The sequence below is a fragment of the Notamacropus eugenii genome, chromosome 5 (genome assembly GCF_028372415.1).
Source record: "Notamacropus eugenii isolate mMacEug1 chromosome 5, mMacEug1.pri_v2, whole genome shotgun sequence".
Taxonomy (NCBI): Eukaryota; Metazoa; Chordata; class Mammalia; order Diprotodontia; family Macropodidae; genus Notamacropus; species Notamacropus eugenii.
The window spans coordinates 173,449,765-173,474,381 of NC_092876.1; the positions used below are offsets into that span (position 1 = coordinate 173,449,765).

The following is a 24,617-nucleotide window of genomic DNA, read 5'->3' on the forward strand; positions in this document are numbered from 1 at the left end:
GGCAGCACACTGCATTTTTATTATATAGTTCTAATTGTTTTACATCAGGTCTAAATTTGTCTTTTTGTAAATTCTGCCCTTTGCTCCTAATTCTGCCTTCTGTTGTCAAGAACAAGTCCAATCCCTTTTCCATGTGACTGCTCTTTAAATGTCAAGTCTTTCTTTTCACCAGGCTAAACATACACAATTCCTTTGCCAAGCCTCATATGGCATGATCTTGAGGACCTTCATCATTCTGGTTACCATTCTTCGGACATTCTAGTTTGTCAATGCCCATTCCACAATACTGTGTCCAAGACTTAATACGATTCTCCAAATGTGGTCCAACTTTGAGGGCCAAGTTCAGTGAGGCTATCACTTCCTTAGAAACTACTGTTCTTAACAGAGCCCAAAATCACACTAGTCTTATTGACTGCCACATTATACTGCTGACACATATGAGCCTGCAGTCCACCGTAATATTTTATAGCCTTTTGTTGTGGTTGAATTGTGCCTCACTCTTGGTGATCTCATCTGGGGTTTTCTAAGCAAAGATACTAGAGTAGTTTTGCCATTTTCTTCTCCAGTTCACTTCACAGATGAGAAACTGAGGCAAACAGGGTTAAATGACTTGCCTAGGGTCACACAGCTAGTAAGTGTCTGAGAAAAGACGAGCTCAGGAAATCTTCCTGACTCCAGGCCTGGCCCTTTATTCACTGCACCACCTACCTGCCCATCTTGGGTTTGTGAAATTGTATGAACATAACTCTAAGACTTTACATTTGCTCCCTATTAAATATTATCGTATGAGATTCATCCCATTGAATCCTAAATCTGCCATCCGGTATGTTAGCTATCCATCTTAGTTTTGTATCTCCAAGTCAGATATTCATGCCAATCATGCTGTTTCCCTCTCAGCCTGATGTGTTTCTTTTTCCTTGGCCTCATTAAAGGGGAAATGCCCTGGCTACTCCTTAAACAGATCTATTCAATGAATGGGCACTACCTCACCCTAAGTGAGTACCTGCAAAGACTTTGGTCTAAAGAGCCCAAGGTCTCCCAGTGCATCCTGGGTCATCTCCAGTCATCATGATGAATATCTGGTCACTGGATTCAGATGGCTCTGCAGGAGAAGTGAGGCTGGTGACCTGCACAGCCTTCCCTCACTCAAAACAAAGTCAAGTGCAAATCATGTCATCATCAGAGAAATGATGGGATACTCCACTGCAGACTTTCTTTCAGTTACCTTGAGAGGTAATGAGTTCCAGTGAAGGTCTGGATGGAACCATTTGTCAAGTATATTATAGTGGGTATTACTTTGATGTATATGAAACTAAATGGTCACCAAAGTACTTGACAACTCTCAGATTTCTGTGATTCACTGAGGTTTAACATCAAACACAAAACTTGTGTGGTCTGGCCATTTGACCAATTGTGAATCCATCTAACTGCACTTCTATCTTCTCCATGTCTTATTTAATAAATTTTAACAAACACTAAAAATATAGACAAACTTTATTACATTACGTCCTTCATTCGTCTTGTCTAATAACCTCTGTCAAAAAGGAAATAAGTTTAGCATAGCACCACCTGTTCTTCATGAAGAGATGCTGGCTCTTCTTGATCATCACTTTTCCCACGTTTTTCAAAAGCTGTTATAAAAATAATTCATCAATCTATAGCCAAAGTGGCATTAAACCCCTCTGAACTTAGTCACGCTGATCCTTATACAACAGGCATGCAAACCATCAGTGAGCCTATAATCTTTCCAGCCTAGTAGGCCCTCACAGAACTTGTACTCCCTTGGTAGAGGCTTCAAGAACCCAGGATTACCTCCCTGTCACAATGAGATGCTACAGTAAAATTTTTGTGGAGTCAGTAGAAGGAACAAATGAGCATAAACTCTGGTGATGGACATGAAACAATACAAGGACCATCTCTTAAAATGAAAGACAAGCATGTATGTATTTATGTATGTATGTATGTATATATGTATGTATGTATGGAAAGTTGTCTGGTGTACTCTAAATTAAAATATGCCTACAAATACAACAGACCCTTATTCCAACTGAAAGGACATTGATGAACAGTATTTTACCTTAGGTACATTGACAATAATTTTGATTTCAAGAAAAAAGTGCCCATTTAATTAAGCTTTGCAAAAGGAGAACCCTATTGGACCACAGATTCCAGTTTAAAATATGCTCACCATGTATGTATGTATGTTCATCCTTCACTGCCAAAGAAGACCAATGCCATCAGAGAAATGATGACATGACTTGCACTTGACTTGGCAGGTCACCAGCCGCACTTCTCCAGAGCTCACCATAGCACCAAGTCAAATTACAGCCCTAAGGGGTCATTCCATCATAATCAGTGTACTATACCAAAGTTTTCTAATTGAAAATCATAAGATCTGAGTTCACATTCCCCCTCTAATACTTGTCAGCCATGTGGCATAGGGGAGTCAGAAGATCTGAACTACTATATATATCTTTTTTCTTTTCCATTGATTTCTTTGGGATAAAGACATAGTAGTGGTATTGCTAAGCTAAAGAGTAGGCAGAGTTTTATAGCCCTTTGGGCATAGTTACAAATTGTGCTCCAGAGCAGTTTGATCAGTTCACAACTCTACCAACAGAGTATTAGTGTACCAAAGGAAGAAATTTTAAATATATTAAGGAGCATCATGGGCGAAACTATAACTGACAGACAATTCCTCAGAATCACTAAATCAATCTATATCATCTCTGATTACAACAGTTTTTGCTAATGATTTGAAACACTGTTTTGTAAAAAATAAATATTTAAGGAAAAGTAATTTACAGAAGTCTTCTACCATAATGCTGAATTTGTTTTAACCACAAATTCTAGGAGGAAAACAAAATATCAAAGTCCCAACTTTACTATCATTTGACATTTTAAATGCTTTATGCCATAAAAAGAACACTAATATAAAAAAGTAAAAGTCAAATGACCATATAGAAAGAATTGTTAAAACTAAGAATAGATTCTTTATTATCTTTCTCAAGAATGCTTTTGTTTTTAAGAAATGAAAACATTCTTGTTTTAGAAACACAGAAAGTGAGCATAAACACAAGGATTATTAGTTTCAAATCTAAGAAAATAAGAACTATACTATACTACCCAAGTTAACAAAAAAGAGAAAAAACTAGATATAATGGCTCCTATACTCTTCTCAATTCTACCACTGGCTCACTGAGATATCTTCACAAACTTACTATGCCTTGATTCCCACTCTCAATGATCCCTTAAGAAAATGAGATAATACCTACCACCAAACATCCCTGTGACAGAAATGAGAAAACTTGGGCTCAAAGTAATAACCTAAGTAGCTAGGCAACCAAGTATTGGAACCTAGATCTCCTGATCCCTAATCCAATGTTCTCAGTTAAGCATGCTGAGAAGTCATAAAGCACAATGGAGAAAGGCTAAGTTTTGGGGTCAGAAGAACTGGGTTCTAAGGCCAGGCTCTAAAACTCACTATCTATTTGACCATGAAAAAATTCAATTCTCATCTCAGAGCCTCAGTCTCCTCATATGTAAAGTGAGGGAAACAAGACATGCACTACCTACCCTCAGAGTGTTGCAGTAAAAAAAGTCCACTGTACACTATAAAGCAAATTATACTAATTATTTGTTTACACTTAATGTAACCCAGGTTTTAAGGGATTTTTTTGTCTTTTTCCAGTCAAAGTATCACTCAAATTCATAGTCCCAGAAAATTTACTTCCTATTCTGTAAGTCTTACTATAAAGCAAAGACCATTTTCATAAGAGAGTACCAACAGTGAAGAAAATTATGAAAGATCAATGCAACCAACTTAACTGCAAATATTGTCTTAATCTAAGTGAACCTCACACCAAGAGGTAGCTAGGTGGAACAGGAGAGTGCTGATCTTAAACTCTTGAACTGAGTTCAAATACTATTTTAGAGACTTCATAACTTTTTGACCTTGACCCTTAACCTTTCTCAGCCTCAGTTTCTTCATATGTACAATAGGAATAATAATATAGCTACTTTATAGCTATTTTGTGGGAATCAAATGAGGTAACATACATAAAACACTTCTCAAACTTTCAAGTTCTATATCATTATTATTATTTTTATTCCACAGTCCTAAACACATATAAATCATTTTTTTTACTAGATTCCTCTCCCATCTATTTTTATTTTAATCCAGCAATCCAACTGATCCATGAACTCATTAGTTTAGGAATTATCTCCAATAATGTAAATTACAACCTGGTCATTTCTGCTCAGCATGTGTGACTCTTATCTAAATTCTCCCAAAAGTTCTGCAAAGATTCAACCAATGTGTTAGAGGCTTTCTTCACTTTCTCCAAACGTTGTATAAGTGCCAACAAAGCAATAGAATCATCCACCTGTCGTCCATTTCTCTCCTAATGTCACCTATCAGCCCATTTGCTCTTTTTATCAAACAATTCTTTGAAGACATCATTTATTCCTATTCTTCTTTGGAGTTCCTTTCTGGTTAGATGTTGTGGTCTCTTTATACCCACCATATGCCTTTCCATTGCCATCTGTATGATGTTCATCTTTAGTTCTTCAGAGGCAGTGATGTTGCAGTTCTCATTACCATACAGCAACTTAAGTAATATGCTTATATTGAAAGATGGGCCTTTGCTGTTACTGAAAGTAATCCAGCCTTTCCTCCTTTTCAATTCTGGATTTAGTTCACCATCTATCTATGCTGTCTGCACCAAATACACAGTACTGGGTAAGTTCTATAGAGTGTTAAAAGCTGAACTCAGAGTAATAAACATTCTTCATCTTGTTATTCTTTCCTGTATGGATGAACAGTCCGAACTCCTTTGAGTTTGAGAAGAGATCACTCTGCAAGGTCTTGGACCTTTATTCAATCAATGTAATGTCACCAGCAAACAGATGCATCTAAAAGACTCACCATCGAAGGCAATTACTTCCTCAGCCTCGAATCTGTGTCGGATCTCATCCATCACAGTGATGAATACTTTCGGCAAGCATACATCTCCGTGTTTTATAACTCATCTGAGGTCTCTTATCAGAGCATCATGGAACAGGATTATTTCTGCTGTAACATATTCCAAGGAATTTTGGATGATCTTGTTATGTGCATGGGAGACATGTTTTTGTAAAAGAGTCTATAAGGTGGAATATCGTTCTACTGAGTGAAATACTTTCTCACCATCAACAAACAACAAACACGATGGAGTCCTTATTTTTACGTCTTTCAGTCAACCATGAGATAGTAAAGATGTGGTCAATTATTGGATATCATATGTAAAAGCCTAACTGTTCCCTACTCATACTCAATATCCTCACCAAGAATGCCCTCAATTTATATATAGCTGACCTTTATGCAAAGATTTTGTATAAATGCTTGACAGACATTAAGGTTTGTAGCTGAAGTTTTCTTGGTCACTGTTTTTGGTATCAATGAGACTTTTTTCCACACAGTTGATATCCTTCCCTTCCTTCAGATACCTTGCAATCAATTTCTCAATGCCTTGACAATTTTATTGCTCCAGAATATATCTCCTTTATATAAAGCTGACACAATTCAGTAGCTATTCCCTTACTTGTTCTCTTTAATTCCATTCTTATTTCCTCTGTAAATGCTTCAGGGACTGTGATGTCCAATAGTCCAAGTCAATCAACAAGTATTTATTTAGTGCTTTCTACGTGTCAGATACCATCTATGTGTGGTGCTTCCATTATCCTTACTGGAGAAAAGTTTATTTTTAATAATTTTTGTAAATCTTTTCCTTTTTCTTCTGGTTGAAGTATTCTATTTTCATCCTTGAATGCCTTTGGGATGACTTTACTTGCCTATCTTGCCAAGCTTTATTTAGACTGATTTTACCTTGTACTGGTTCTGTTTTATAAAATGATCCTACTCATAACTATCCATTATAATTCTTCACAGGATTTTGTAGACAAATTTATATTCTAACTCAGTATAGCCTTTAGCAGCCACTTCTCTCCAACAGGCAAGTAAGTCAAATGTCTTATTACTAAGATGCTTTCTTGAGTTCTTTTGGTCTCCCTGTCATAGCCAATGATTTACAATGGTTTAACTTCTAGATGAAATTAGTATAGTAGTCATCAATGTCATCTCTGGTGTTCATTTTCCATCTTTTTTTTCAATAGTTTGTTTAGATAATTCAAGGTTACACCTTCTTAATTGCATGCTATAATATTAACATTCCTCATGAACATGAAGTGGAAGTAATGAAGAGACTTAAGGGACTACATCTAGTAGACAGAGTGCCTTAGATCTATGGATTCTCCATATTATATAGGAAGCAGAAACAAAAACATCCCAAAGAAAAAGAGCAAGAAAGCCAAAATAACTGTCTCATGAAGCTTTACAAAACGGCTCAGGAAAGGAAAGCAAAATGGGAAGAAGAAAGGGAAAGATATAACCAACAGAATGCAGAATTCCAAAGACTAGCAAAGAGAGATAAGGTTTTCTTAAGTGAGCAATGCAAAAAAATAGAAAACAATAGGATGGAAAAAACAAGAGGTTTCTTCAAGAAAATTAGAGATATCAAAGGAAAATTTCATGCAAAAAATAAAAGACAAAAATGGTAGGTATCTAACAGAAGCAGAAAAGGTAAAGAGGAGTGACAAGAATATATAGAAGTATACAAGAAAAATCTTAATGTCACTGATAACCAAAATGGTGTGCTTACTGATCTAGAGCCAGATAGCCAGGAAAATGAAGTCAAGTGGACCTTAGGAAGCATTGCTAATAAGGCTAGCAGAAATGATGGAATTACAGCTGACCTACTTAAAATCCTAAAAAATATTGCTGTTAAAAAGGTACATTTAACATGCCAGCAAATTAGGAAATCTCAATAGTAACCACCAAATTGGAAAAGATCAGTTTTAACACCCCAACCTTAAAGAAGAGCAGTGCCAAAGAATGTTCAAATTACTGAACTGCATTCATTTCATATGCCAACAAGATTATACTTAAGATTCTATAAGCTAGGCGTCAGTAATATGTGAACTGAGAAATGCTAGAAGAGTAGGCTGGTTTTCAAAGAGGCAGAGGAACTAGAGACCAAATTGCCAACATTCACCGGATTGTGGAGAAAGCAAGGGAGTTCTCTAACTCTGCTTCACTTACTACACTAAAGCCTCTGACCATAAATGGGAGTACCAAATCATCTTACTTGTCTCCTGAGAAACTTGTATGTGGATCAGTAAGAAACAGTTAGTATACTATGGTCTGAAAGGTCATGAAGAGTCAGATACAATTTTTTCTCATTACTTCTTTCTTCTTATTTATTATAAATTCTGATCTGAGTTCTGATGAGTGGATGGTCAGACTATCCAAAGAAAGCTGCCTCAGGGATAACTCCTATTTACTTATGAAGTCTTATTCCTACCTGATCAAATGTAGTCAATTTCATTTTGGGGCTGTCATTTGGTGCTTGCCATATCCATCAATGAACATTTTTTTTTTTTTTAAAGAAACTGTTCACGAGATAATGGCCTGAGATTTCTGCATTATCTACAAGGATCTGGCCTCTCATTTCTTTCTCCTGAACCAGACTTTCCGTTGTATTTCTCCTTATTTTCACCTTTCCCCACCTTTTCACTGAGGTTACAATCAAAGTATGTGTTGATTTGAGTTGGAAGGTCTTATCAAGTTCTTCACAAACTTTCTCTATCACCTTGTCATCAGCAATTGATGTTGGTGCAAAAGTTGCACTTATTTTCATGGTAGTCCTTTGACAAATATTTATCATTAGTACTTCAATGCATAAAAAGTATATGTTCCACGAAATAATATTTTTTGTAGCCCTGTGGTCTACAATGAAACCTTCTGCATCAACTGCTTTTTTGTCTTTTCAAGGAGAACCTATAAAACATTCTTCCATTTAAGCTGCAACTTCATTCTTTTTTCTAGGCCCAATTATAGAAAGAAATGTCAGGATTTATGCCATTCATCTCATCCAGAAATATATAATCATCAGTCATTGGACAAGGATCTCATATTTCAAGTATCAGTAGTAGAATTAAAATTTATTGATAGTCTAAAAATTGTGATTCTTCACGCTCTCAGCTCCTTTCCTGTCACTTATCCAGGGTGATTGCAGAGGCAGAAGAGGCTGCACATGACTGAGGACTGTTTTTTATTTTTCTTTGTTTCATAAGTGACCATAGCCAAAAAAAGACTGGTCACCAAGTAGCCAGCCTACAAATGATGTATCTCTCCATGATCAACCAAACTCACCATCAGAAAGCAGTGGGTCTGCTCCCACTGCCATACTTCAATCCTCTCTAGACTAGGAGAACTTCCCACAACCTGAGATCCACTGGCACTGCCCTTGACAATTCAAGGGCACTTCCATACCATAATAAAAACATCAGAATAGAACTTTTATCTTTTAAAAAGAAAATCTATAAAGCAATTTCCCTCCTTTATTTGCACAGGAAGAAACTTTTAACTTTAAATGGTGTGATTACTGCATTTCCACTCACTATATCTGCAAAGAAAGGATCCTAGATGAAATATCAGGGCCATGACTTTTTAATTTTTATGCAGTATATAACATACTATATAATTAGGGCTTACAACAGTACTAATAAATGTTAACATGCATTTTTATTCCATCATATTCTAAAGAGAAGTATATCAGGTAACAGGTAAGTTCTCTTTAGTTAAGCAGATGGAAAAAAATCTAAGCAAAGCTTTTTTTTTCTTAGCAGAGGAAAAGAATAGGCCAAGAAGACTAAATAATTTCAGTTTACCCTGAAAGGTATTTAGGGTTCATGTATTATTAATGGTCAGTTTAGTCTCAGAGAAATGAAATCACTTAGAATAGAATCCAACTGAATAGATACCAACTGTGTACTTATTGTTCAAGGTACAGTGTGAGATTTAAAAAAAACAGAGCTAACACATAGTCATTATTCCATAGAATACCACAGTCTAATAGGGATAAAAATACAACTACACAAATAAATACAGTACTATAACTATAGGTAGAATATAAGTACCACAAGAGAAGTACAAAGTGCTATAATCTTGCAGAAGAGGGAGAAATCACATACCTTTGAGAATGCAAAATTTGAGCTCCAAAAGATTTTTTGAAGTCAAAGACACAAGTGAGGGCATTTCTAGCATAAAGAACAAAAATGAGTAAAGGTTCAAGGTCAGGAAAGCTCCAGGAAGGTCATGGCAATGGTGAACAGACATTGGCTGGTGTACATGTAATGAAACTAAAGCAAAATAAGGAAGATGGGGTTATGTTATGAGGAGTCTTGAATGTTAGGCTATTCTTTATTCTCTTTAACCACTTTATTCCTTAGAAAAAGAGGTACCTTTGAAAGTGAGTTCCTTCTGAGGTCCTCATCTTCTGACATTATTACATATCCCTGGTTTCTTCACTGTCTGAATTCCTCACCCCCTCAAAAGGGGAAACAGATAGTCTCACTGAACCAGTCTTGTGCTTCCCTGCTATGTCATCTTCTGTAACACCTCCCCTGAATTTTTGCAAGAAGTATCAACTAGGGGGCAGAGCCAAGATGGCGGAGTAGAAAGACACACATACACTAGCTCGTCCCCCACAGCCCATAAAATACCTGGAAAGAAAAACTCTCAACAAATTCTAGAGCAGCAGAAGCCACAGAACAATGGAGTGAAGGAGATTTCCAGCCCAGGGTGACCTGGAAGGCCTACGGGAAAGGTCTGTCTGATGTGGAATGGAGCCCAGTCCAGCCTTGGCTGCCTGGCTCCAGGGAGGAGGACCAGAGCAGGCCTTGGGGGCGGAATCCCTAGTTCACAGATTCCTCAACCCACAGACGACAAAGGTTAGTGAGAGGGTTTTTTCAGCTGGTCAAGAAGGGAGCAGGGTCTCCCCATAGCTCCAGCCCCAGGCAGCTTTGGCAGAGGCCACAGCAGGTGATCCGCAGCAGCCAGCATCCGCTGTTGGATCATGAAACCCCTGGGGGAACTGAGCAGATGATCTGGACCTCAGCCCTCAGTGGTGGCCCTGCCCCTACCTAAGCCCCTGGGGGAACTGAGTAGCTGATCTTAATCTCAGCCCCCAGTGCTGGTGTTGGGGAACTGGAGGCAAGGTGCTCATGGAGAAGAAACTCTACTACTCACAGATTCTGGGCACAAAAGTTTCTGAGTGCTCCCAAACCAGTGTGCAGCCTTGATTGTACCACCTTGGAGGATCTTACAGATCCCCAGCGTATACCCTACTCTTGACAAAACACTCAAAAGTCAAGTAACTGGTTGGAAAAATGCCCAAAAAAGGGAAAAAAAATAAGACTATAGAAGGTTACTTTCTTGGTGAATAGGTATCCCCTCCCATCCTTTCAGATGAGGAAGAAAATGCTTAAAAGTCAAGGCCTCTGTATCCCAAACATCCAAAATAAATATTCTATGGTCGCAGGCCATGGAAGAGTTCAAAAAGGTTTTTGAAAATCAAGTAAGAGAGACAGAGGAAAAACTGGAAAGAGAAATGAGAGAGACGCAAAAAAATCATGAAAAGCCGGTCAAGAGCTTCCTAAAGGAGATCCAAAAAATGCTGAAGAAAATAATACCTTTAAAAATAGACTAAGTCAAATGGCAAAAGAGGTTCAAAAAGTCAGTAAGAAAAATGTTTTCAAAACCAGAATTAGCTATATAGAAAAGGAGGTTCAAAAGCTCACTAAAGAAAATAGTTCTTTAAAAATTAGAATGGAACAGATGGAAGCTTATAACTTTATGAAAAACCAAGAAATCACAAAACAAAACCAAAAGAATGAAAAAATGGAAGATACTGTGAAATACCTCACTGGAAAAACAACTGACCTGGAAAATAGATCCAGGAGAGACAATTTAAAAATTATGGGGCTACCTGAAAGCCATGATCAAAAAAAGAGCCTAGACATCATCTTTCATGAAATTATCAAGGAAAACTGCCCTGATATTCTAGAACCAGGGGGCCAAATAAATAATGAAATAACCCACAGATCACCCCCTGAAAGAGATCCAAAAAGAGAAACTCCTAGGAACATTGTGGCCAAATTCCAGAGTTCTCAGGTCAAGGAGAAAATATTGCAAGCAGCTAGAAAGAAACAATTTGAGCATTGTGGAAATACAATCAGGATAACATAAGATCTAACATCTTCTACATTAAGGGGTGGAAAGGCTTGGAATATGATACTCCAGAAGTCAAAGGAACTAGGATTAAAACCAAGAATGACCTACCCAACAAAACTGAGTATAACACTTCAGGGAAAAAATTGGTCTTTCAATGAAACAGAGGAAATCAAGCATTCTTGATGAAAAGACCAGAGTTGAAAAGAAAATATGACTTTCAAGCACAAGAATCAAGAGAAGCATGAAAAGGTAAACAGGAAAGAGAAATCATAAGGGACTTACTAAAGTTGAACTGTCTATATTCCTACATGGAAAGACAACATTTGTAACTTGAAATTTTTCTCAGTATCTAGGTAGTTGGTGGGATTATACACATACACACATACATACACACACACAGAGCACAGGGTGAGTTGAATAGGAAAGAATCGTATCTAAAAAAATAAAATTAAGGGAGAAATGGAATGGGGCAAATTATCTCTCACAAAAGAGGCAAGCAAAAGCCTTTCCAATATAGGGGAAAAGGGGGAAGGTGAGACGTAAAACATGAAGCTTACTCTCATCACATTTGGCTCAAGGAAAGAATAAAATGCACACTCAATTTGGTATGAAAACCTATGTTACAATACAGGAAAGTAGGGGAGAAGGGGATAAGCAGGGTGGGGGGGATGATGGAAGGGAGGGCAATGGAGGAGGGAGCAATTAGAAGTCAACATTCATGGGGAGGGACAAGGTCAAAAGAAAGAATAGAAGAAATAGGGGGCAGGATAGGATGGAGGGAAATATAATCTTACACAACGTATCTATTATGGAAGTCATTTGCAAAACTACACATACATAGCCTATATTGAATTGCTTGTCTTCTCAGCGGGGATGGGTGGGAAAGAAGGAAGGAAGAAAAGCTGGAACTCAAAATTTTAGGAACAACTGTTGAGTATTGTTCTTGCATACAACTGGGAAATAAGAAATACAGGCAATGCGGTACAGAAATTTATCTTGCCCTACAGGACAAAAGAGAAGATGGGAGACAAGAGAAGGCTGGGATGCTAGTAGGGAGGGTAGATTGGTGGTAAGGGTAACCAGAATGTTTGGCACATTGGGGTAGGGGGAGAAGAGAGATGGGGAGAAAATTTGGAACTGAAAATTTTGTGGAAATGAATGTTGAAAACAAAACAAATAAATAAATCATAAAATAAGAAGTATCACCAATTCAACTTCACTCTGCCTCCTTTTTGCTTCCTCTTCTTTCCCATTTCTAAGAGAATACAGGGGAGAGGGAAAAGGCAGAAAAATATAGGTATAGAGTGGTCAGGGAGCAGAGATTAGATGGTGGAGTACAAACAGCAACTCAGTTGAAATTCTCCAACACTCCTCTCCCAATAACTTTAAAATAACTCCTCAAATTAAATTTTGGAGCAGTAGAGCCAACAAAGGGTCAGAGACATTTTTCTAGCATAAGATAACTTAGGAAAGTCTATGACACCAGGGTAGGGGTTGACTCAGAGTACAGCAGCAGCACCAGAAGCAGGCCTTGCAGGTGGCAGCAGCAGCAGCAGCAGCTTTAGGAGCTTTCAGCCCAGAGATAAAGGAGCCAGCCAACTGATCAGAAAGAGATCATAGGGGACATTTTTGCTGACAGTGGGTGCAGCTGCCACTTTTTGGCAACTCTACTGTCTATAACCAGTCCTAGGTCACAGTTCCAAGGCAGAGAGGAAACCTTGTAGTTGATCACAAGGGAGCAGGGGCCCTAGTCAGAGTTCCAAGGCAGAAGGAAGCACTAGTGCTTGTGGCTGCAGGGGAATGGGGCCCTTCCTGGGTAAAGACTTCTCCCCAAATCAGACCACCTTACAAGCACTGAAAACTTGCAGACCCCCAGAACTAACTCTGAAAATAGCAGCATGAAAAAGTCTGAAGCTTGGAACAGTGGCTCTCCCATTGCTACATGAGCAAAGTCCAACTTTAACATAAAGTTCAAAGTTAAGAAATAGGCTGGAAAAATAAGCAAACAACAAGAAAAAGAATTTGACCATTAAAAGCCAATACAGTGGCAGGGAAGACCTAGACATAAACTCAGAAGACAATAATGTGAAAGCAGTTACAAGCTAAGCCTGAAAAAAAGCTCTAATTACATCTACAAGTCCAACAAGAATTCCTGAAAGAGTTAAAGAAAAACGTAAGAGGAAAATTTGGGAAAAGAAAGGAGAGTGGTAAAAGAAAATTAGGAAAAGGAAATTAACAGCTTGGTAAAAGAGGTACGAAAAATACTGAAGATAACAGAACCTTAAAAAACACTTGGCCCGATGGTAAAAGAGGCACAAAAGTTCACTGGAAAAAATAAAACCAAAATAGGCCAAACCAAAATTCAGTGAAAAAAATTAGAATTGGGTAAGTGGAAGCCAATGACTCCATGAGACATCAAGAAACAATAAAACAAAAGAATGAAAAATAATTTCACTCAAAAGAATGAGAAAAATAGAAGAAAATATGTAACATCTCATCAGAAAAATAAATGAGCCAAACAATAGATCGGGAGATAATTTAAGAATTATTAGGCTACCTGAAAGCTATAATAAAAAAAAGAGCCCACACTTTATATTTCAGTAAATTATTAAGGAAAGTTGTCCAATATCTTAGATTCAGAGAGTAAAACAGAAATTGAAAAAATCCACCTATCACTTCCTGAAAGAGATCCCAAAATGAAAACTCCAGAACTTCTACATCAAGGAAAAAAATATTTCAAGCAAATAGAAAGAAATCATTCAAATATTGTAGAGCCACAATCAGTATCACAAGACTTAGCAGCTTCCATGTTAAAGGAGGGGAGGCTTGGAAATAGATATGGAGCTAGGATTACAACCAAGAATAACCTACACAACAAAACTGAGGAGAAAATTCTTCAGGAGAAAAAAATAGACATTTAATGAAATAGAGAACTTTAAAGCATTTCTGATTAAAAGATCAGATCTGAATAGAAAATATGATATTCAAACACAAAACTCTAAAGAAGCATTAAAAGATAAACATGAAAGAGGACTCAACAAAGCTAAAGTATTTACATTCCTATATGGGAAGATGACACACATAACTCTTAAGAACTGTTTCATTATTAGGGCAATTAGAAGGAATCTACATAGACAGAGAGCATGAGAGTGAGTCAGTTATGCTGAGATGAAAAATTTCTCACATAAAATAAGCATACAAGGAAGAGCTTTTATAGTGGAGGGGAAAATGGCGGGGGAGGGTTGAGGGACAGCATATGGCAGGCAATGCTTCTCATTGAAACTGGTTCGAAGAGAGAAGAATATTATACATACTCACTCGAGTATGGAAATCTATCTTGCCCAATTGGGAAATAGGAGAGGAGGGGTATAAGAGATATGGTGGAGGGGGGATGATAAAAAAGAGGGTAGATTAAGGTAGTCAGTGGTCAGAAGTAAAACACACATTTGAAGAGAAACAAGATAAAAAGAGAGAATGATAAACAGAAGAAAATAGGATGGAGGGAAATACACAGTAATCATAACTGTGAATGGTATGAGTTCACCCATAAAATAGAAATGGGTAGCAGAATGGATTAGCTACCAGAATTCAACAATTTGTTGTTTACAAAAGACACACATGAAAAAGAAAGACACACAGAGTTAAAATAAAGGACTGGAACAGAATGCTTCAGCTGAAGTTAAAAAAAAAAAAAAGGTAGGGGTAGCAATTATGATCTCAGACAAAGTAAAAGTCAAAATGGACCTAATTAAAAGAGATAATCAGGGAAACTACATTTTGTTAAAAAGTAACACAGACAATAAAGTAATATAAAAATTTTTTACACCATATTTCTCTGATAAAGTCCTCATTTCTCAAATATGTAGAAAACTGAGTCTAATTTATAAAAATAAGAGCCATTCCCCAATTGATAAATGGCCAAAGAATATGAACAGGCAGTTTTCAGAAGAAGAAATAAAATATATCAAGTCATGAAAAAGTGCTCTAGGTCACTACTGATTGGTTCCTGCTACTCAGTTGTTTTTCAATCTTGTCCAACTTCTCATACCCCCAATTTGGGGTTTTCTCAACAAAGACATTGGAGTGGTTTGTCATTTCCTTCTTCAGCTCATTTTACAGACAAGAAAACTGAGACAAACAGGGTTAAGTGATTTACCCAGGGTCACATAGCAAGTAAGTCTCTGAGGCTGGATTTGAACTCATGAAGATGAGTCTTCCTTACTCCAGGCCCAGCACTCTATCCTTTGTACCACCCTAGTTGCTCCCACTAGATTAAAAAAATGCAAAATCTGAGATACCACCCCACACCTATCAGAAATGACAAATGTTGGAAGGGAGGAAGGAAAATAAATACACTAATGCACTGATGATGAAGTTTTGAAGTGGTCCAACCATGCTGGAGCACAATCTGGAACAAAGACCAAAGGTCTATAAAACCCTTTGACTCAGCAATACCACTATGTACTCCAAAAAAGATCAAAGAAGATGTAAAAGGACCTATACGTACGAAATATTTACAGCTCTTTTTGTTGTGGCAAAAAATCAGAAATTGAGGGGACACTCATCAATCAGGAAATGACTGAGTAAATTGTGGCATATGATTGCAACGGAGTACTATTATGCTATAAGAAATGACAAGAGGAACGTTTTCGGAAAAATACATGGCAAGATTTATATGAACTAATACAAAGTGATCACTGGAGTACATTAACTTGAATTAAAGGAGATCACTGTGTGCATTAATAGCAATGTTGTAATGATGATCAACTGTTTTTAAAGACTTGGCTATTCTGAACCAAGACAATTCCAAAGGACTCATGATGAAAAAATGCTATCCACCTCGAACAAGAGAACTGATGAACTCTGAATTCAACAAAATGAAGTATCATTTTCTCACTTTCTTTTTCTAAATGATTTTATTTTTGTATTATGGGTAGTACAGGAAATAAATTTTGCTTGATTTCATGTGCATAATTGATACCAATCTGCTTGCTTCCTCAGCGGGCAAGGGCAGAGTGGGTGAGAGGGAGGGAGGGAGAAAATTTGGAACTAAAAATTTAAAGGAAAAAGCATGCTTAAAATAATTTAGCATGAAAATATAAGTGCAAAATAAATATACTTACCAGGCATGTTGGCACAAGTCTATAATCCCTGCTGCCAGAGAGGGGTTACTGGAGGATTGTTTGAGTCCTAAGCTGTAGTAAGTTAGAGTGATCAGTTGACTACACCAAGTCCTGCACCAATGTAGGGAGCTACCAGGCTTCCTAAAGAAGCCCAATTTGGAAACACAGTTGGTCCAAGACTCTGTGCCCATCAGTGGTGGGATCAGGGCCTGTAAATAGTCATTGCACCTACCAGCCTGGGGGAGATGGGGAGACCCAGTTTTTAAAAAAAAGGTTTCGCTTAGTGCAAGTAGTCAGAATATCCATATCACCATTCCCCTATAATGTGGATCTTGATTGAAATTCCAGTTCAAGGTAGAGAAATAAAAGTACAGTATTTCTAATATGTAGACTACACTTACTTTATGGACTTAAAACAATTAGTCTATCAGTCAGGCAAGCATTCACTATTTCCAAAAATTCCATTTATGCTGTTTATTGAGAGAAAGGAATTTTAACCACTAACAGTTATTTTCCAAGGTCTACAATTGAGAATACTTATTTGTGCCTTCATGCTGATTTAAGTTTAAAGCCTATATTCCACTCTCTTAAGCATAAGGTATATCTCATGCCATTCCCAGTTCAGGGATTCTTAACTTGTTTTATGTTATGGATCCTCCTGGCAATCTGCTGAAGCCCACAGTCCTCTTTTCAGAATTAATTTAAATGTGTAAAATAAAATACTATATATAGTCATCCCACTACACTTCAATTTATGGAACTGAATCTTAAGAAGTCGAGTGTAAAACAATACTTGGGGAACTTAAAATTTAAAAAAAAACTATCTAGAATCACAAATTTTCAAATCTTGTTGTTTCACAAACAACAAGCTCTAGAACTTTGAAATAGGTACCTAATAACTGTTTCCTGAATAAATTAGACTGGATGATCTCTAAGGCCCTTCCAACCCCAACATTATTCTCTAATTTTGATACAAATGTTTTCTAAATTCTGGATTTTGTGCATCATTTTTTCTTAAAGACATATTTGCCAAAAAAATGTGTCTGTGGGCATGTAAATCAAGCAAACAGCATAAGTATGAAAGTCATAATTTGCTTTCTTAAAGAAGAATGATTACCAGGGATTTTGATAGTCTTTTAAAAAAAATAAATAACTTCTCCAGGCTACACAAAACCTAATGAGTCATTATGTCAAAAGGAAAGTAGAGATGAATGTAAGTGCTCCAGATAAACTGGATCATCAAATGATGAATCAGTGAATAGGGAAGCACATCTACATAAACAAAGAAAATCTGAAGGTTTGGGCTTCATATTTAAAGATCAGTGTTTGTTTTAAATGTAAGTTTTTAACTGAGAAAGTTTACTTAGGTAGATATTCTACAGCTAATTTTCTAGACAACTAGACTGCAATGGAGACAGTAGGACTTGAAGTCAGGACAGAATTCAAATTGTGCCTCAGATTCTCTGTGCCTCACTTTCCTCATCTGTAAAACAGGAGTAATAAAAGAGGAACAAAAAAGATAACACACACCACTTACAAGTTTACTAACTCTGAAATTCTCTCATCTGATCATAACCTATTTGTATTCCACCTCACTCTCTGCCTTCTAAAATCAAATCTTGTTTTCTGTTTACATGGTGACCTCCTATCTCTCCATCCCTCAGATTTTTTTTTTTAGATCATCACATCCTTCTTTCCCCAGTCTGACCCAGTTCAACTTTCTTTGCCCTTTTCTCTTGAAGCCTGACAAGCATCAGTCTTGGATCATTCCCACCAACTATTACCTTCACTCTTACAAATGCTGCTAAACAAAGAGTAAGAAAATCATGAAGCCATGATGACTGCATCTATTACAAATACGTGTTACATATCCTCAAATGGTTACCTCAACCTCCTTGCTACAAAGCAATTATTTTATACCTAATTAACTCACTATCTCACTCACCACAGTCACTCTTTCAAACACTGTTATCCCTCCTCAAATTTCAATGGCTCCCTCTTCATCTTCTCAGCTGACAGCACTGCCTTATATTTCCCTGGAAAAAACATGTCATTCATTGAGAGTTCCCCCTTCTTCTCTCTACTTTATCTCCCATCACCTAAAACAAAATGTCTTCTGCCACTATTCCCTTCACATGTGCCTCAAAATGATGAGATGGCTATTCTCCTTGCTAAGCAAACCCCTCTACATGCAAAAGAAGCACCATTCTCCATTTGGTCTTTTCTAAGAGACTGCCTCTACTATCAGGGAATATTAAGGGAGACAGGTAGTCCGGTGCATGGGCCTCAAGTGAGGAAGACCTGAATTTAAATTTGACCTCAAACACAAGCTGTAAGTATGGACAAGTCAATTTTCCTGTTTACCTCAGTTTATTCAACTGTAAAATGGGAATAACAGTAACTCCTTCAAAGGGCTGTTTTAAGGATCAAATGAGAGAATATTTTTTAAGTGCTTAGCATAGTGCCTGGTACAAAACAGATGCTATTTAAGTAAATGCTTATTCTCCTGTTCTCTTCCCTTCCCACTATCATTCTTACTCTCTCTTATCTTCAAACTCTATCTACTGGCCACTCCACTATTGCCTATAAACATGCCATGTCTCCACTATCCTCAAAAAATTCTCATTCGATCCATCCATCCCTGTATCTCTCTTCCTTCTTGTGATGAGGTCACCTAAAATAGATGCCTTCACTTTTTCTCCTCTTGATCTCTTCTTAAATCTCTGTAGTCTGGCTTCTGACCTCATCACTGAACTAAACTGCTCTCTCCAAAGTTACTAATGATTTCTCAGTGGCTAAATCCCAGGAATTTTTCTCAATCTTCATCATTCCTGACCTTTTTGGTGGGCTCTGCCACAGCCTATCAAACTCTTCTTCATACTTTCTTCTCTCTAGGTTTTCATGACACTTCTCTCTCACGTCTCTTCCTACCTGTCTGCTCCTCTTCTGGAGGATCACTATTCTGCAGAATGGATGATTATAGCATTTTTGTCCAGTATCCAGGTTCTAGATTGTTATATTTTATATTACTGGGATATATTCTTATTAAAACTGTGAAGGACACATGAAAGTACAGATACATGGTATATACCGGAGCTGCCAATTAGCTGGTATTTGACTATCTTTTATTTGGTATTGGTATTTGGTATTGGTCACTCACTGTGTTACCCAGAAAGTCAGGTGACCCTGATGATGTTATTATTGCTATGTTATGTTACATTACGTTACATTATAACTGGATGAGATTTTTTTAAAGTTTTTATTTTTATATGTTGACCTCAAAACTAATAGATCTTATTATGTCATGATGGCCAGAATGTTCTACTATTAATGAGAAATATGAAAAGGAAATCAAAAGACATCAACTCCAAACTACATTTACCACAGACAAAGACCAATGATGAATTAAATTTTTCCATACAGTACTGACGTAAGCTCTTACCTCTGCTCTCCCAAACAAAAACTTTGTACTCTGTCTATTTCACAAAGGCATTCCAGGTTATACTGCAACAGTGACAAATGAGGGGAAACTTTTTAATAGTCACCTAGTTTAAAAATTTCCTATATAGGTTTTCAAAAAGCTAAGTGGCATGGAAAATGAGGCACTTTTCCTGTCACTAATTTTTGGCACTAAAATATTCATTAAACACTAAGCAATTCAAGGAAGTAATAATGATGAAAATAGCACACATTTCTAGAGATCTTATAATATCTGATAAAGTACTTTTACTACCAGGAAAAATAAGAGACAGACAAGTGTCTGACTGAGGCCACAGGCACAAAGCTAATAGCTGAGTGTTACAGCACTGATCCAAACTCAGGTCTTCTGCATTTCAAGTTCAGTGTCTTTCCCACTGTATAACGCCTCTTTTACAGATGATAAACGTTACTGACCCAGGCATAAGTGCTACAATGATTTACCACTCAACATAATCACCAAATTGTCCTTTGCTGTAGCTTTTATTCCTCCAGATATGTAAACATATTTGACTAAAATAAATATTGAGCCAAATTCTCCCAATTATACTTTGGAAATAAATTAGGTTTCTGTAGAAATTACATTTGAAGTCTGAGAAGAGTAGGGTATCTTTTGATAAGCTACTATTTCAATAAACTAAAATGAAATGAATGATTTAAAAGCTAATACAGTTTCCAAAAACATCTTATTTCTCTGAGGAAATAATTTTTACACTGAAAAAAAATCACCAACAGTATTTTAAATTAACTATTACAATAAATAAAATATAATCTTGATAGCTTTGGCCCAACTTAGCAACAATTCCTACTTGACTGAGGTGTATTTGTTTAATTTACATTATACTTATGTGCATCTAGCTTAATGTTTCTTACAGACCCTCACTTTCACTTCTAATTCAATGAGAGAAAAATTCCTATAAGAAATACACTAAAATTATAAAGAACACAAGGTGGAAAGATCATTAAACAAAGAGAAAATGTTCTTATTAAAACATCTGTTTCCAAGGACAACTGGATCACAGATCACAAGTCACTTAGCCCCTCACTTTACAAATGAGGAAAACCAAGTGAGGCTCAAAAAGGTTGGGTGATTTGCCCAATGTCATACTCAGCAGTAAAATACAAAGTCAGAATTTGAATCAGTCATCTGATACCACATACGGTGATCTTCCCACTGTCCTTTGCTGTCTCTTCTTATGAGCAGCTAAGAACAATCCCTTTTTCCAGTGCCTTGGATATTTCACACTGCCAACACATTAGGTATGTGGGTTATTACACTTTTGCTGGCCATTCCCCATTATTTAAATACAAAGTATAAATTATAGCCTTGAAACAAAGATGATAATGCCAGCAATGGTGATAATGGAATAGTAACTAATAGTAACTAATTCTATTATTGTTAGAATATGACCAAATATTTGGTTGCATTATTTTGCACATTAAAAAGCTATTTAAAACAGTGACCTTAATTCACAAATTGAAAAATCATCATGCATTTCTATCATCTTCCAACAACCATCTAATTTTGCAAAAATGTGGGGTAAAGGTCCTTTAAAAACCAGTTTATCGATCTTAACTCATTCTGTCCAAACTTGTAGTGATCCTTTCCCCCTACGATTCCCTAGAGGAAAATACAAACCATTTAACTCACACCTGCATCCAAAGTTTTTTTTAACAACCCAATTTAAGGCTGTCTTAAGTCCTAAAGTAACAAGGAACTTGTAAAATATAAAACAATCCAGAAAAGGATGAGCAAACCTAAATTATAAAGGAAAATTATCCCTTTTTTCCATTTGACAGACAAATCCTTAGTTCAGAGACGTAATCTCTTCTGATGGCAATCAAGGTCTCATACTTTAAAAGCCAAGAATACTAATTTGTATTGGGCTTTTAAGGTTTGTGAAGCAATTTACATTTTATTATTTCATCCATGCACTCTTCTCTATATATTACACCAAGTTTCTGTCCGAAGAAATACCTATCTTCCTGGTCCCCTGAAGAAGATCCTGTTTAGACTCTATTATGCTTTCACTTAAACAACCAGCATTTTATTAAGCACCCATGTAACAGGCACCATGCTATTTAATTCTGTTTAAATTAACTAGCAATAGCAATTAAACTGTCCAGTTAACTAAAAATTAGTCTAAATTATTTGTTTTATTAATTCAAATCACAACATTAATTTCCTCATGTAGCTCAAAAACTCAGCAAACTGTAAATTTAAGGAGAAAGGAGACAATAAACAGTCAAAGAGAAACAGATCAATTAACTTTGTACCCCTCATTTATCTATGAAGTTCACTTACTGATTGAACATTTGTACCAAGAAATGGCTACATCAAATTGTCCACACCAAGACTCAAGTCTTTATCCACTCATGGCTATTTTCAATGATCTACATACACACAAGTTATGCAAGTTATTTGCTGATTTTATTTATAATAAATTGTTTTTGTCAGGCTGACTTGTTATCAGTAATACAATTTTTAAATACTATATAAGTATATTTAAAGTCACTTAGGAGAAATTCAGATATTTTGGTGGAAAAAATGTTTCACCAGAAATTATTTGTTTTATAAGATTTATAGTCCCAAAGAAAGGAGTTTGATTTTTATCTGTCAACTTTGATTTCAAGGTAAATCAAAAGATAATTTTCATTTTAGTGAGAGGATTAACATCCTCTCTAGTGCTTCATTTCAAGCTACAGCTACTTTTATTTTATGAATAATATGAACTGATTTATGAATAATGACAGCTAGTATTTATATAATAGCCATTTATATAATATGCCAAGGTTTACTACCTTACATTTTATTTGAGCCTCAGAACAACCTGTTAGGTAGATAGCTATTACTACATAGTAAACCAAGCATTGCTAAGAATGAATTCAAAAGACCAAACAATATATATGTTCCTAAAAGCACTTTTGAAAAACTTGAGGAAAAGAAATTTTGTCTGTAGCACAGCATATAGTGGATAGAGGTAGGTGGCCTCAGATTCAGAGAGATTCAAGTCCCATTTCTGACACAAAATGATTGACTGATCCTGGGCAGGTCAGTTAACCTCTCACTGCCTGCAGTTAACTCTTTCTCTAAGATACAGATCTGCATTGACAGAAAGTCTACCCTGGGAGCTCCCTACTCTGATGAAATCACAAGGAATGAATGAATGAATGAATGAATGAATGAATGAATGAATGAATGAATGAATGAATGAATGAATGAAATGAAACTAAATAAAACAAGCTAAATATTCCCAGATTCTCTAAAACAAAGAAACTTCAAATGACCCTTTAGAGACTATGTAAGGATCTTTTATGGACATCAAGATCATTAAAATAATCACAGTTGAAAAATTACACAAATTCAAAATATCTCTAATACACAAATTCTCTACTCCATTGGGCAGAAAAGAGAACATCATAAATTTCGTGAATTTATATTGATGTGGGAAAATATTTTTCCTTTGTTCAATACCATAACAACTTCACACAAACCTGGAAATTAGTGGCACAGTTTCAAAGCCTGATTCTACCAATGAAGTAGGGGCCTTGGGTAGGAGGACGTTTTGAAATTCTTCCAGTATTTGTTTCCATAAACAATGTAGGTAACAGGGTTACTGCGTTACACATGGAAGTAGTATCCTCTCACAGCCTCCACACCTCTCTCTCACTCCTCAAATCTCCAATCATTTACGTCGGCCAGTTCTATGTCCCACTGCTCTTTCTACTGATCCCAGGTTACTACTAGTAAAGGGCTGGAGGGATGAAGCACATAAAGACAGCAACTTGATATTCTTCCTCCCTTACCACCTGCACTTAGTTGCTTTTCTTTCATGGATTACTGCCATGATTGATCTATGTCCCATTCACAGAACTGAGGCAAACGGAACATTAGCCCAGGAGGAATAGGTAGGTGCAACTAGCGTGTTCATTTATATTTGGCAGGTTTCAATCCAAAGGCAGGCAGCACCAAACCACTATTATTACCAACTTAAAACAATAATCTCCTGCTTTTAACTAGTTACTAGCATCATTTCTGAGGAAAGAAGCCATAGGAGGCAGGGTCAATAAGGACAGAGAGGAGGAAACTGGGAACTGCAAGAGAACACTTGTGGCCCTGCTGCCTCACCACTTCTACCTCCTGAATTTTAGGTTCCCTTCCACTAGGACATATCATTTCTGCTTTTCAGTAACATGTTTAGGACAAGTGACACCTGTGGTGACCATCTAGAAGCAAGTGGAAATGTAACTAGAAGTGGGGATGCCAAAAATTGTCCTAGTAATACCTCCAGCTGCTGAGTCCCAATTCTAAATGTTTTGGAGCAATTCACAAATGACGATCCTAATAAAAGACTCTCCTTTCCAACATGATATGTAAACACAAAATGCCTGAAATTTTTAAAAGGTACACAAAAGAATCAAGATCATTATTAAAGTTTACATATACACATTCCAACAAAGGCAACACTTGGACTTTTAAAATAAAAATGTATCATTAATTTAAAAAAAAAAAGCTGGCAGCTTTCCAAAGCTACCCTCTACTTTTTTAGAATGGATACACTCTTACAAGTTTAGATACAAAATATGTCCATAAGTAAATTATATTTTTCTATAATAAAAGAGCTATTTTCATATAAAAAAATACTCCACAAGACCAAGATAAAAATCTAAGGTAAGAACAACCAAGATAGTGGCTGGATTGTGTGTCACCATCACTAAATTCACAGGAGCTAGGAAAGTTACCTAGTCTTTCATTCCCTTTCACGAACCCCAACTTTACCAGCACCAAAGTAATTCTGTCCATTCTCATGGACTTGCAGCTGCCAGAATTTTCTTTTTTAAACTTTCTTATGTCTAATAGAACTGAAATAAAGTATCTATTTTGTCAGTCACTGCATTCACTT

At 36.5% G+C, this 24,617-nt stretch overlaps 1 protein-coding gene across 4 annotated transcripts in view; it reads right to left on the minus strand.

Annotated features, from left to right (window-relative positions):
• Positions 1-24,617, minus strand: part of CDON (cell adhesion associated, oncogene regulated) — a 118,968-nt gene that overhangs the window by 77,728 nt on the left and 16,623 nt on the right. The gene's annotated exons all lie outside the window — the stretch shown is intronic.